At 48.9% G+C, this 11,531-nt stretch overlaps 1 long non-coding RNA gene across 1 annotated transcript; it reads left to right on the forward strand.

Moving 5' to 3' along the window:
- Positions 1 to 2,530: 2,530 nt before the first annotated feature.
- Positions 2,531 to 4,635, forward strand: LOC128626862 (uncharacterized). Its single transcript, XR_008390956.1, has 2 exons — positions 2,531 to 2,753; positions 4,018 to 4,635. It is a non-coding gene; the product is annotated as an uncharacterized LOC128626862 (long non-coding RNA).
- Positions 4,636 to 11,531: the final 6,896 nt, after the last annotated feature.

Consider the following 11,531-nt stretch of genomic DNA (forward strand, 5'->3'; position numbering starts at 1 on the left):
GTACTTTTCTTCTCCAAGATTTGGAGAACGGCCCGAACCAGTGCGGCTCAGTTGGCCGGGTGTCTCTCGGTAAAATGAAACGTTGCCGGTGCGATTCCCAGTCAGGGTGTGTGCCTAAGTGCCAGTCCAGACGGTCAAGGTGTGTGCGAGAGGCAACCATCGATGTTTCTCCCATCAATGTTTCTCTCTGTTTTGTTCTCCCTCCCTCCACCTCTGTCTAAAAGTAAATAAATAACGTGTAAAAAAGGATTTAGAGAATAATGGAGAATGTCTAGCCTTCCTGTGGGAAGAACCTTCTTCCTAGTGGTGTAGTACTGCTCCATGAGCTGCCTTGGAAGACCCTCTGTCTGGGGGGTGGGCAAGGGGGGGGGTGAGGGGCTGAAGGAGGGGCTGACCTCTCAAGGCCCAGCTGGCTCTGAAGGTGGACTGAAATTTACCAGGCTCCGCTGACCATGGCTGAGCCCACAGCGAGATGATGCATTAGCCACTCCCTTAATCACCACGCGTGGTCCCTCTGAGGGACAGCTTCCCTCTGTGGGGACAGCACTGGGTTATGCCTCATCCCCAGCAGATGACCGATGGAGGAACTTCACTGGGAATTTAAACCTTATTCCTGACAAGGTTTAACCCCTTGAACTGGTTACTCTGAGAAGCCCAGGGTTTCTATTCTTGGACAATTTCTGAATCCGTAATTGTGGCTTACACGGACGGACGTGGCGGGGAGAGATCTGGCCACTCCTCCCAGCTCTTCTCGGAGAAAGCCCCCAGGTTCTCCGGGGCTTGGGTTTGAATGCACTACTCAGCCCTCCCAACTGGAAGCGCACCGTGGAAGGGCCTGGGATGTGCGTTCCTACAGAGACCGGGCTTGGCTGACTTGACCTCTTCAGGTCTCATTCTCTTTACAGTGGCTGCTTCTCAGGAGGGTCCGATTTCCTCTCCTCCGGCAGCTGCCCGAGTTAACTCCGAGTGGCTGGGGGCTCCTTGTAGCTACACCACCCCCCTCTAACATCGAAGAGCCCTGGGCTGGTTCTTAGAGCCTCCGAATCACTCACTTTTCCTGGGTTCTGTCTGAAAGGCCACATCGTCTCTTTATTTATTTCTTTTACTTTTTTTCCTGAAAGCTAGGTCCTCTGGGCTAAACACCACCGCCTCTCAGCTCTAGCAATGGCTGATTTTCATTACGTCTTTCCCTACCAAATTATTTCTTAAATTGCCCTGCCACCCGCTGGGTGTTCCAGGACACAGAGGCCGGTCTGTGGGGGCCCTGGGCTTTTCAGAATCTCTCCGAGAAGTTGGGGGAAAGCCTCAGTTTCTCCATCCCGTGGTTTCTCCGGGAAGGGGCAGGCAGACCCCGGCAGGGAGGGGATGCTCGGGCTGCGCCCTCGGGAGCAGCGGCCACCCTGGGCTTTGTACGACCCCGGGGGCAGCGGCCGCCTAAGCACATCCCGCTGGCGAACAAATTTGCTGGGGCCACCCACCGGGAAGCGCCGCGGGAACCTAGCACCGGAGGGAGGCGCTCGTCGGTCCCGCCGAGCCAGGGTTGCGGGGCCCCGCGCTCAGTGAAGGGGGCGTCCCCGGCGCCCCTGCCCTGGCCCGCCCAGCCCCGGACCCCTCCCCTCCGCCCGGCCGCCCGCCGGGGCTGGAGGCGACGCGGGGAGGGGGTCGGGGGAGGAGGCAGAGTTCCCGCAAATCACATGATTTTCCCGCTTATATAAATCACAGCTTGTTTTTCTCAACCGGCTGCAGACTTAAAGGTGCAGTGTCTGCTTTCTCTCCCAAGGGTAGGGGGCCCCCTGGGTGCTTCTGACGACCCGAAACTGGGCTGCGGGGGCTTCACCAATGAGGGAGTCAGGGTTCAGGGGTTAGGGAGACCCCTGTCCGTCGTACTCCGGAATGTTTGCTTTTAACCGGAGACCAGAAATGAACAGGGAAATATGATCGCCAGCAAGCAGGCAGAGCCGAGTTGGCGAGGCCAGTCAGAGCCTCTCTGGAGAGGGCTGCCCCTGGTGCCCTGGAGGCCGCTGATTAATGCAATTGAGATCAGGCTTCCGAGGCCGATGTTATTATTCTAACCAGCCCTGGCTATTTGTTTGAGGCCAGTATCTGTGGGAAGAAAAAGGAAGTCGACGTATGCATTAAGCACCTACTATCTACGTATTTGGCCCTGTGGGAAGACACCAAGACCTGTTCAACAGTCTTTACCTTTAAGTGGTTTATACTATTTGGGTGATGAGATTAAATAGCACTAGTCCGTTTCAATGCCTGTTTCAGGCTAAAGAGAAGAGTTGCAAGGCAGTGTGTAATCACTGCCCCGTGAGCAGTGCAGATAATGAGCGTGCAGGCGTTGCCGGGAGGCCTGGACTGGGAGGTGGAGGAGGGAGGAGCGGGCCAGCCCGCGGGAGGATCTGGGGGCCGCAAGCGGAGAGGAGGAAAGAGCAGGGCACTGGGGAGCAGTGCTGTACAGTGGGCAGTCCTGCTGCCGAACTGAGGAACCCGGGAGTGGAGGTGTGGGGCTGAGGCTGGAGGGGCAGGGGCCAGACGCCGGCAGCCTAGAGTGCAGGGCTGGGTGTGGGCTTGGTCAGAGGGAGGCGGTGTGTGTCCTGAGGAGGTGCGGGGCAGGTAGGTGGGGTGGTGAGTCTGGCAGCAGCACTAGCTGGAATCACTGAGGGAACCAGCTGCAGGCTTCTGCAGCAGCCAGGCAGACATAAGGCTCTAGATGTTGAGAGGAAAAGTAGAAACGGAAAGTGACAGAGGTAAGAGATATTTTGAAGAACAAATAGTGATGATGGAGTGATTGTACCTGGGGGCAAGGGGAGATCCGACCCAAAGTGCCGTTGCTTTGGAGCTCGGGAGGCAGGGCAGAAGAGAGCTACCCCCAGGTGAGGGTGGGTGTGAGTGGCTCGGTGACGAGCTGCTTTTAGAGACATTGTGTTTGTAAGGACAGTGGGATCTTAACTGGGAAAGGTCCAGGGGGCTGGTAATCAGGACAGAGGAGCTGCCCAGAGGAACAGCAGGAGGGATGACCAGCTGTTTTAAAGGCAGGGGACAGAAAGGGAGAGAGAAGTAGGGCCAGGGAACACCCACGTTGAGGAGGAAGAGCCAGCGGTGAGGCTGTGGAGGGACTATGCACCCAGGACACAGGCCAGCCGGGGTGAGTAGCGTCTCTGCCTGACCTAGGCTAGCTTGTTTAGTTTCTCTGAACCTTTGTTTTCTGATCTGTAATATGGGAGCAATGACACCTGCATCCTATTCTGTACGGATTAAAGGCAGTATTGAAGCTTCTCACAAACTGGACAGTGCTTTTGGACTGAGAGCAAGTGTTGAGTACGAGTGCCCTCCCTCTCCACGCCTCCCTTCCCACCTCCCCCCTTTCCCATTTCCTGTAGTGGCAGACACACACTTGAAGACAACTTTTCCCCTTTGAAATTGTAACCGAGCTGTTGTTGCTGTTATTGTTTTTCTTCCTCTTATCCTTCCTCTCTCGTCATCACCTTCTTCTTCCCCTTCTAGAAGAAACACACAGTCTTGTTTACATGACTAATATTTGAACTGGATCTACACTCCATTATAAAGGAAGGAAGGAAATAGTAAATTTATTTCCTAAGGGCCTCTTAGCTGAAGACGGTTGTTACCTCGTTTGATCCTTCCAGCAGTTCTGTGGGCTCCTCGGAGGGCCAGGGCTGTCGGCCCCCTCCTCCCTTTTCTACCTACAGCTGCATGGAAATGGGAAACTAGTTATAAAAACTTCTATTACTGTGTTCAGGAACTGCCTGTCTAGCAATGTCCTCTAGTTCAAAGACTTGCAAACTTTAACTTTTAGCCCTTTATTTTTGGAAATACATTTTACTCGGTAATAAAAAAAAAAAGTTGATCTAGGTAACAGAGTTCTGGTTTCAGCAGAGTGGGGAGGTTCTGGGTCTCAGTTCAGTCTGGTAAGAAAATGGGGCTCTGTTCCTGGGGTGACCCAGTCCCCTGGGCATCTGTCTCCATACTCAGCTTCTTTCTCTTCCTTTGTAGCCATGAACTTCCTGACTTCGACGGCCAGGCTGGCTGAAGCCCAAGAAGGCCTTACAGACCCCAGGGCGTGCCCAGAGTGTGAGCCAGGTGCTGTCTCGGGATGAGGCTGGCAGCTTGGCTCCGCTGACGGGCAGCCGCCCGGAGGAGGAGCCAGCTGAGCCGGACAGCGCCACTCCACGGCAGAGGGCAGGTGTGCGCCTCTGGTCCGGCAGTGGGAACAGCCCCACCTGAGGTCCCCAGGGCCCAGAAACACCCTGCTGGGCTGCGTACTGTGGCCCGCGTGGCTGATGTGCTTTGGGTCCTTATTTCCATTTCCTCTTTGAATGTGTTTCTTGAAAAGCATATCCTTCCAGGTGAAAAAACAGTATAGTTTTTAGTATGATGATTTGAAATACAGCAAATATTGGTAACATGCTCTGCAGGTAGTTATGTAAAGCTGTGAAAGAGCCACAGGTAATTTACTCTCCCTGCAGTTCTATTTATCCTTTTTTACAAAGCAGCCACCTTTGGGATTCCTTTCTTTGAGTGGCATCAATTCTCCAGAGATCAGCATAAAAAAGTGATTAAAATAATTTTGTGTGATTTTTGCTTTTAAAATAAAATCTTGGCAAACCAGCATCCTAGTCTTATGCTGTTATTTATTTTTTCCTCTGATTTATCTATATATTTATTTGCATTATAAAGGCAATAGGCTTTAATGCTAAGAACAAATGCAAATCACCCTGAAGGGTATCAAATAAAAAGTAGAAGTCCCCTCTCATTACCTATTCTCAGTCCCCCGAGATGATCAAAGTGAATGGTTTTGTGTATGTGTGTGTGCATCTCATCTACTATTTCCCCATAAATAGTCTAGTCCTGTGATTCCCACCCTGCACTTAAATATATATCTTGACATACAGGTCTATCTCATTTTTTAAATAAAGGTTTTATTTACTTATTTTTAGAGACAGGGGGAGGGAGAGAAAGAGAAGGAGAGGGAGAGAGAGAAGGAGAGAAACATCCATCCAGTTGCTTGTCATGCACACCCCGACCAGGGAGTGAGCCCGCAATCCAGGTGTGTGCCCCGACTGAGGTCGAACCGTGGCCCTTCACCTTGTGGGCCTACGCCCGACCGACTGGGCCCCCCGTCAGGGCCGTGTCATCCGTGTTAACGACTGCCTAGCTCTGGTGCTGCCCCGACTGCCCTGTGTAATGTTCCCGTAGACGGGGTGCTCCCAGTTTTTCCCCTCGTGCGCCGCGACTTTGCATGCGTTGCCGCATATACCATGCATATGCTGATGCACGTGTGAGATAAATTCCTAGCAGTGAAATTAGCTGAAAGTATATGTACATTAAATTAAAAAAACTTTATTCTGCCCTGACGAGTCTGGCTCTGGCTTGGGCGTTGCCCCCCAAACCAAAAGGTTGCCGGTTGGATTCCCGGTCAGGGCACGTGCCTGGGCTGCAGTTCTGTCCCAGGCTGAGACTCGTGCCTGCGAGCGGCAGCGGGTCCCTGTTTCTCTTCCACGTGGATGTCTCTCTCCTTCTCCTTCCCCCTCCCTCGCCCCCTAGAAATACATAAATAAAATCTCAATTAAAAAACTTTTCTGGATTACTTATGAGGTACGAAAAAGAATAAAAAAACAGTTTAAAAACACGAACTGTGAACACATGTGAACGCCCCTCCGTAGCCCTGGCAGTGGTCCTCCTGCTGCGCCCAGAGGGGCCGCTGGTGGTTCTCCTATAGTACTTTGCTGTGCCTATTTTAAAGATTTTATTTTATTTATTTATTTTTAGAGAGAAGGGAAGGAGAAAGAGGGGGAGAGAAACATCAGTGTGTGGTTGCCTCTCATGTGTCTCCTACTGGGGACCTGGCCTGCAACCCAGGCATGTGCCCCAACTGGGAATTGGACCGGCGACCCTTTGCTTCACAGGCCTGTGCTCAATCCACTGAGCTAAGCCATGACATTAACTGTACTACTTTTTCTTAAATCATTTTATTTATTTATTGAAGAGGGAGAGAATACCTCCAGCCCGGACCCTCAACCCAGGCATCCTACTGGAATAAACTTCAATCCTCTGTTTCCAGCTGCTCACCACTAGCACCCAGCCAGGGCTACTGCTGTGGAAATTCTTGTGTCTGTTTCTTGGTTGTTCTCGGGTGGGGATTTCTGGAGTATATTTGTCCAGAGGGGAGTGGCCAGTTCATAGAACATGAGAACCTTCAATGATATTCAAGATGTTCTCCAAAGTGGTTTTACAGTCTTACCTGCAGTCAGCTCTTCCATATTCTCACCAACTTGGTATTGTACAACCTTTTAGTGTTTGTGAATTTGTTTGATGTAAAATGCTTGTTGTGGCTTTTATTTACATTTCTCTGATTCCTGGTGAGGTTGGGCAACTTCACATATTTTGTGGCCTGTTTTCTCTTACGTGAATGGCCTTTGCCCATTTTTCTCTGTTGGAGTGTTTGTCCTTTCTTTATTGATTTACAGTATTTCATTATCTACTGTGGTTACTGGTCTTTATGGGCTAAATAATATCTTCTCCCAATCTGTGGACTGTCTTTTCGCTTTTTAAATGGGTGGCTTTTAAAATTTTTATTTATTTATTATTTTTTAAGTAAATGGGTGACTTTTAATGAACAGAAGTTGTTTTAGTACAGTTGAGCTTTGTATTTAAATTTTTGATATTGTTAATGGCTCAGCTCATACTTCTGTGAGTATGAGTAAGAGTACCTGCTTTCTCCACACTCCTGCCAACACTGGGCATTATCAGTTTTCATTTTTATTAATCTTATAGGTGAAAACTGGTGTCTCCTTGTCTTACTTACGAGTAAGCCTGGATGCAGTTTCACAGGGTTACTGGCCTTTTGCACTTTTCCCCCTGTTTTTCATTCTTCATTTTTCTATTGTGCAGTTTGCTCTTTCTTAATAGATTTTCCTGATTGATTTGTGTATTTCCCGAATGTTAAAGAAATTTGCCTCTGTTCTGCCATTAAGTGTGGTGCATGTCGTGTGCACACCCCTCAACTGTAGCCCGTGATGATGGGGTTTGGGAAACCCTAGCCTCTGTCACACCTTTACACTCTGTGGCCTTTGCACACTTGGCCACATCGAGCAACCATGTAAAAAGCTGACACTGGAGACTGTGGGGGCTGTATGGAACCAGTGCCGTTCGGTGGGAGTGGGGCTAAGGGGGGAGCCCACTGTGGCTGTGTGTGCACCGTGGGTGTCCCTCTGTGGGTGAAGTGTGTGGCGTGGAGCTGGAGGGAGGGATTGAGCTGAGGTGATGCAGACGTGTCCTGCATTCTCATTCCTGAAGCCGGGCATTGCTAATGCCTGGGTGAGTAGGTCTGAGGTGGCTTGGGTGGCTTGTCTACTCTTGGCTGGCGGTGAGAGAAGGGGAACTGAATAGTTCCGAGGGTCCAGTGTGTGCCAGATGCACAGCCCCGAGGACACGCATTCTTAGTGGGGAAGGGGAAGCTCACGAAAGCTGACTGGCTCAGGGTCACACGTGGCCAGGCTGGGACACGCTTACTGCCCAGCGCAGCTCTTTGCAGTGTATGGTGTGCTAACCATTCTGCTGTGATTAAGCTCAATTCAGGGGCCGGGGGGTGGTGGGGACTTGGCTTTTATAAAGAAATTTATCAGGAGAACCATCTAACAAGAGAGTAAAATTAGGACATATCTTAAGTAGATTGCCATCTCAACAGAGAAATTTCTCCTCTCTATGTTCCAGTGTTAGTAATTGGCTTAATAGTCCTTCTGTGAGAACGCAGGTGAATGAGCAGCAGTTGTAATGGGCGCTGTTGAAAAAGAGCAAGAGTCTTAATAGTCCTGTTCGCTCCTCAAAGGATGTTTGACACAGAAACCAGCTGGATTCTACTGCTCCCTGTTCCACGTGGTAGAACTGGGATGACACCAAACTTTCTTTTCCCTCGTTTCTTAAATCCAACAACGGTGGACTAAATTCACACCCGGCGCCATTTGCTCAGGGCCGAGGGTGCCGAACAGACCAGACCAGGCCCCGCGCTCAGGCAGCCTACAGCCTAGTGGGAAGGATAATCAAGAAGCAAGTAAACAAACAAATAAAACACTATACGACGGCCTAAGGGCTGTGCAGGACACGTACAGGTGCTGTGGCTGGATGGTATGGGGACTGACTTCCATGGGGGGAGTCCGGGAACGTCACACATTTTGCAGATGATGGGGGCTAACATTCATGTTTTTGATTAAACATGCCTCCTCTCCTCAGCCTCCCTGTAAGCAATTTTCTTTAAGCACAGAAGAAACAGCACCAGTCTATGAAGAAAAGCAGGCATAAGGGTGCTACAAATTAAAGCCATGATGGGGCTCCCTGGTCAGCCGCTTCCGCTCAGTTCTGAGTGAGAATACCATCCTCTCTGGGCGTGACTCTGATTTTTAATGGAAATTCCTTATTGCAGGTAATTAACTCCCACCCATCTTTAATGGGAGGATCTGGATGCATTTAAGGAGAATGTAAATCTGCAGGTGTATCCACAACTAACGGGAACGATCTTCTGAATGTGCTGCCTTTCGAGGTAAAGTGAGTCAGCAGGATTTGCTTCCTGCCTCCCACGCTCACCCCCGCTTCCCGCACGCCAGTCCATGGAGCAGGGCTCGGCTCCGATGTTTTCCTGCCCAGCAACGTTCTCTCTGAAGGAGTTTCTGTAGTTCACACACACCTCGTGTTTGGAACGTTGGAGGCACGATGAGAGGTATGTCGGAGCCAGGCTTTCAGGAGTGTTAATTTGATCACGGTGAGGAATAACCACCCATCTCCCTGGACTTTGGGGGGTCTTGTAGTTAGTGTGTTTGCTTTTAGTTGTGTTATATTTGTTATTTTCTTAAACAAAACACCATTCACACACTTTAAAAATTGACAAGGATTCTTTGGATTCACCTAAGGCCCTCAGTCCATATTCAAATTTCTGGTTCTTGGGGCTTGAAGTTTCTAGTGTTGCTCCTCTTTCTTCCTACATTTCCTCTTCTTCAGAAAGCACCATGTAGCTCCAGCCAATTTCCAGGTGTTTGGTCACCTGTGAGAGAGATTCCTCTTTTCAGGGAGAGGAAATAAAGGGAACATTGGGTCTGAAGTGCATCTGATCTAAATTAAACCCTTGCCTCCCTTAAACTGGTGTTTGGGCGCCATCTGGTGGCCAAATAGTATTTAAAAAAAAACAGAAAGTGGGTCTCCTTGTTGCCCTCTGGTGGCGAGAGTTGGCGTAACACCCTAGGGATCCTTTCCCTGTTCAGGATTACAGAAATAAAGATACAGATCAGGAAGGAAGTGAATTAACAGTTAACGTTTCCTTCACATCCGTAAAGCAGGTAGGGCTCAGAGATGAGCCAGGAGACTACCAGCACGTGTATTGCATGTGCGGTTGCTGCCTGTTGCCTGCAGGATTTTAAAGAAAACCCTAAGTATGAAAATTCAAGTTAACAATTTTGTGTGTGTGTGTGTGTGTGGGTATGTATGTGAATATATGACATGGCCTCAATTATTATTTTTAACCCAACCACAGAATTTCAGAGCTGGAAGAGATCTGAGAAATTAGTCAACAAAGTTGAATTTTTACTTTTTAGCCTCTATACTAAGCGGTATTAGGGACCTAAGATGAGTTAGATACATAAAACCTTGTCCTCAAGGAGTGGAAAGTGTGGAGATAAAGGCAGATACACGAACAAGTAAATGCCACGTGGTGGGCAGTAGCAGCGACGAGCAGGCGTGCTGAGGACAGGTGCGCAATGGCCGCCTCTGCCTGGAGGTCAGTGAAGTCCTCAAAGAGAGAGTACGCAGCACCTGACTTGTGTCTTGCAGAACAGGGAGCTTTCCAGGGCGGCCGGGGAGGGTGGAGGTGGAAGAGGGAGGCTCAGGCGATTGGGAAGCACAGGCAGGGAGGCAGGGCGTGGCACTGAGTGTCCAGGGATTGCAAACATGGCTGCAGCGCATGGTGCGAGGCTCACGGCCCATGATCTACAAATCCTTGCTGAATAAATGAAAGAATAACTGATGCTGGTGAGAGAGGGGGGTGAGGAAGTTCAGTGGGGGGCAGATCATAACAATAAAGAATAAGAGCAAGATGCCTGGAGAGGAGAGGGAGAGTAAGGGGGAGGGCCGTTGAAGGTTTTCAGCAGTAGAGCTACAGAATCAGATTTACGGTTTAAAAATCATCGTGGTTGCAGTGAGGAGAAGCAGTGAGGAGAAGGCAGTAACTAATTAGCAGGCTACTGTAATTGTTCAGTGAATGATGATGAAGGCCTAGAACAGTGAAAATGGGAACATTTGAGGAAGCAGTGGATTTGAGTACTTTATTATTTTTATTTCTAATTTTTTCAGTTTTACTGACATACAATTGACATACTACTTTGTATTAGGGTAACATATCCAACGTAATGATTTGATAGGTGCATAAGTTGTAAAAGGGTTACCATAATAAGTTTTGTTAATATCCATCCCCTCCCATCCTTGTACATTTTTTCTTGAGATAAGAACTTCTAAGGTCTGCTTTCTTAGCAGCTTCCAAATATACAATGTATTGTTGTTAACTGCCCACAGAACTCATTTATCTTCCAGGTGGGAGCTCTGATCTTCACCCAATGCCCTCCACAACCTGCCCCCTCACCTCTGGCAACTACCAATCTGATCTCTGCTTTACGAGTTTATTTATTTTTTTTGATTCACGAATAAGTGAGATCACATGGTATATTTCCTCTGTCCGACTTATTTTGCTTAGTATAATGCCCACAAAGTCCAAAGGCCCATCTGAGTTGTTACAAATAACAGGGTTGCCTTTTTTAAATGGCTGCATTAGATATGATATATATATTAGTAGTGAAATTATATGTGGACAAAGAAAAATATATATATTTCATTAGTAATGAAATTAGTATATTATTATTTTTCCTTATCCATTCACTCCTGCATGGATGGACACTTTGGTTATTTCCATGTCATGGTTATCATGAGTAATGCTGCCGCGAACACTGGGGTGCAGATATCTCGGTTAGATGGTGATTTTGTTTTCCTTGGCTATATACTGGGAGGAGAATTACTCGATTGTGTTTTTAATATTTTCAGGAATCTCCATACTGTTTTCCGTAGAGGTTGCGCAGCTCTACATTCCCACCGATAGTGCGTAAGGGCCCCCCTTTCTTCCTGTCCTCACCAGTACTTACCTCTTGCCTTTTGGATGGCAGCCATTCTCACAGGTGTGAGGTGGCACCTGACTGTGGTTTTCGTCTCATGTCTCTGATGATTAGTGACGTTGAGCACCTTTTCATGTACCTGTTGGTTATCTGTATGTCTACTTTGAAAAAATGGCCCTGGCTGGTGTAGCTCAGCGGATTGAGCACAGGCCTGTGAACCAGACGATCGAGGTTCGATTCCCAGTCAGGGCATATGCCTGGGTTGCAGGCCAGTTCCCTGCAGGTCAGTTCCCAGCAGGGGACACTCGAGAGGCAACCATACATTGATGTTTCTCTCCCTCTCTCCTTCCTTTCCCCTCTAAA

The sequence above is a fragment of the Artibeus jamaicensis genome, unplaced genomic scaffold, assembly GCF_021234435.1.
Source record: "Artibeus jamaicensis isolate MK-2021 breed Jamaican fruit bat unplaced genomic scaffold, CSHL_Jam_final contig_233, whole genome shotgun sequence".
NCBI lineage: Eukaryota > Metazoa > Chordata > Mammalia > Chiroptera > Phyllostomidae > Artibeus > Artibeus jamaicensis.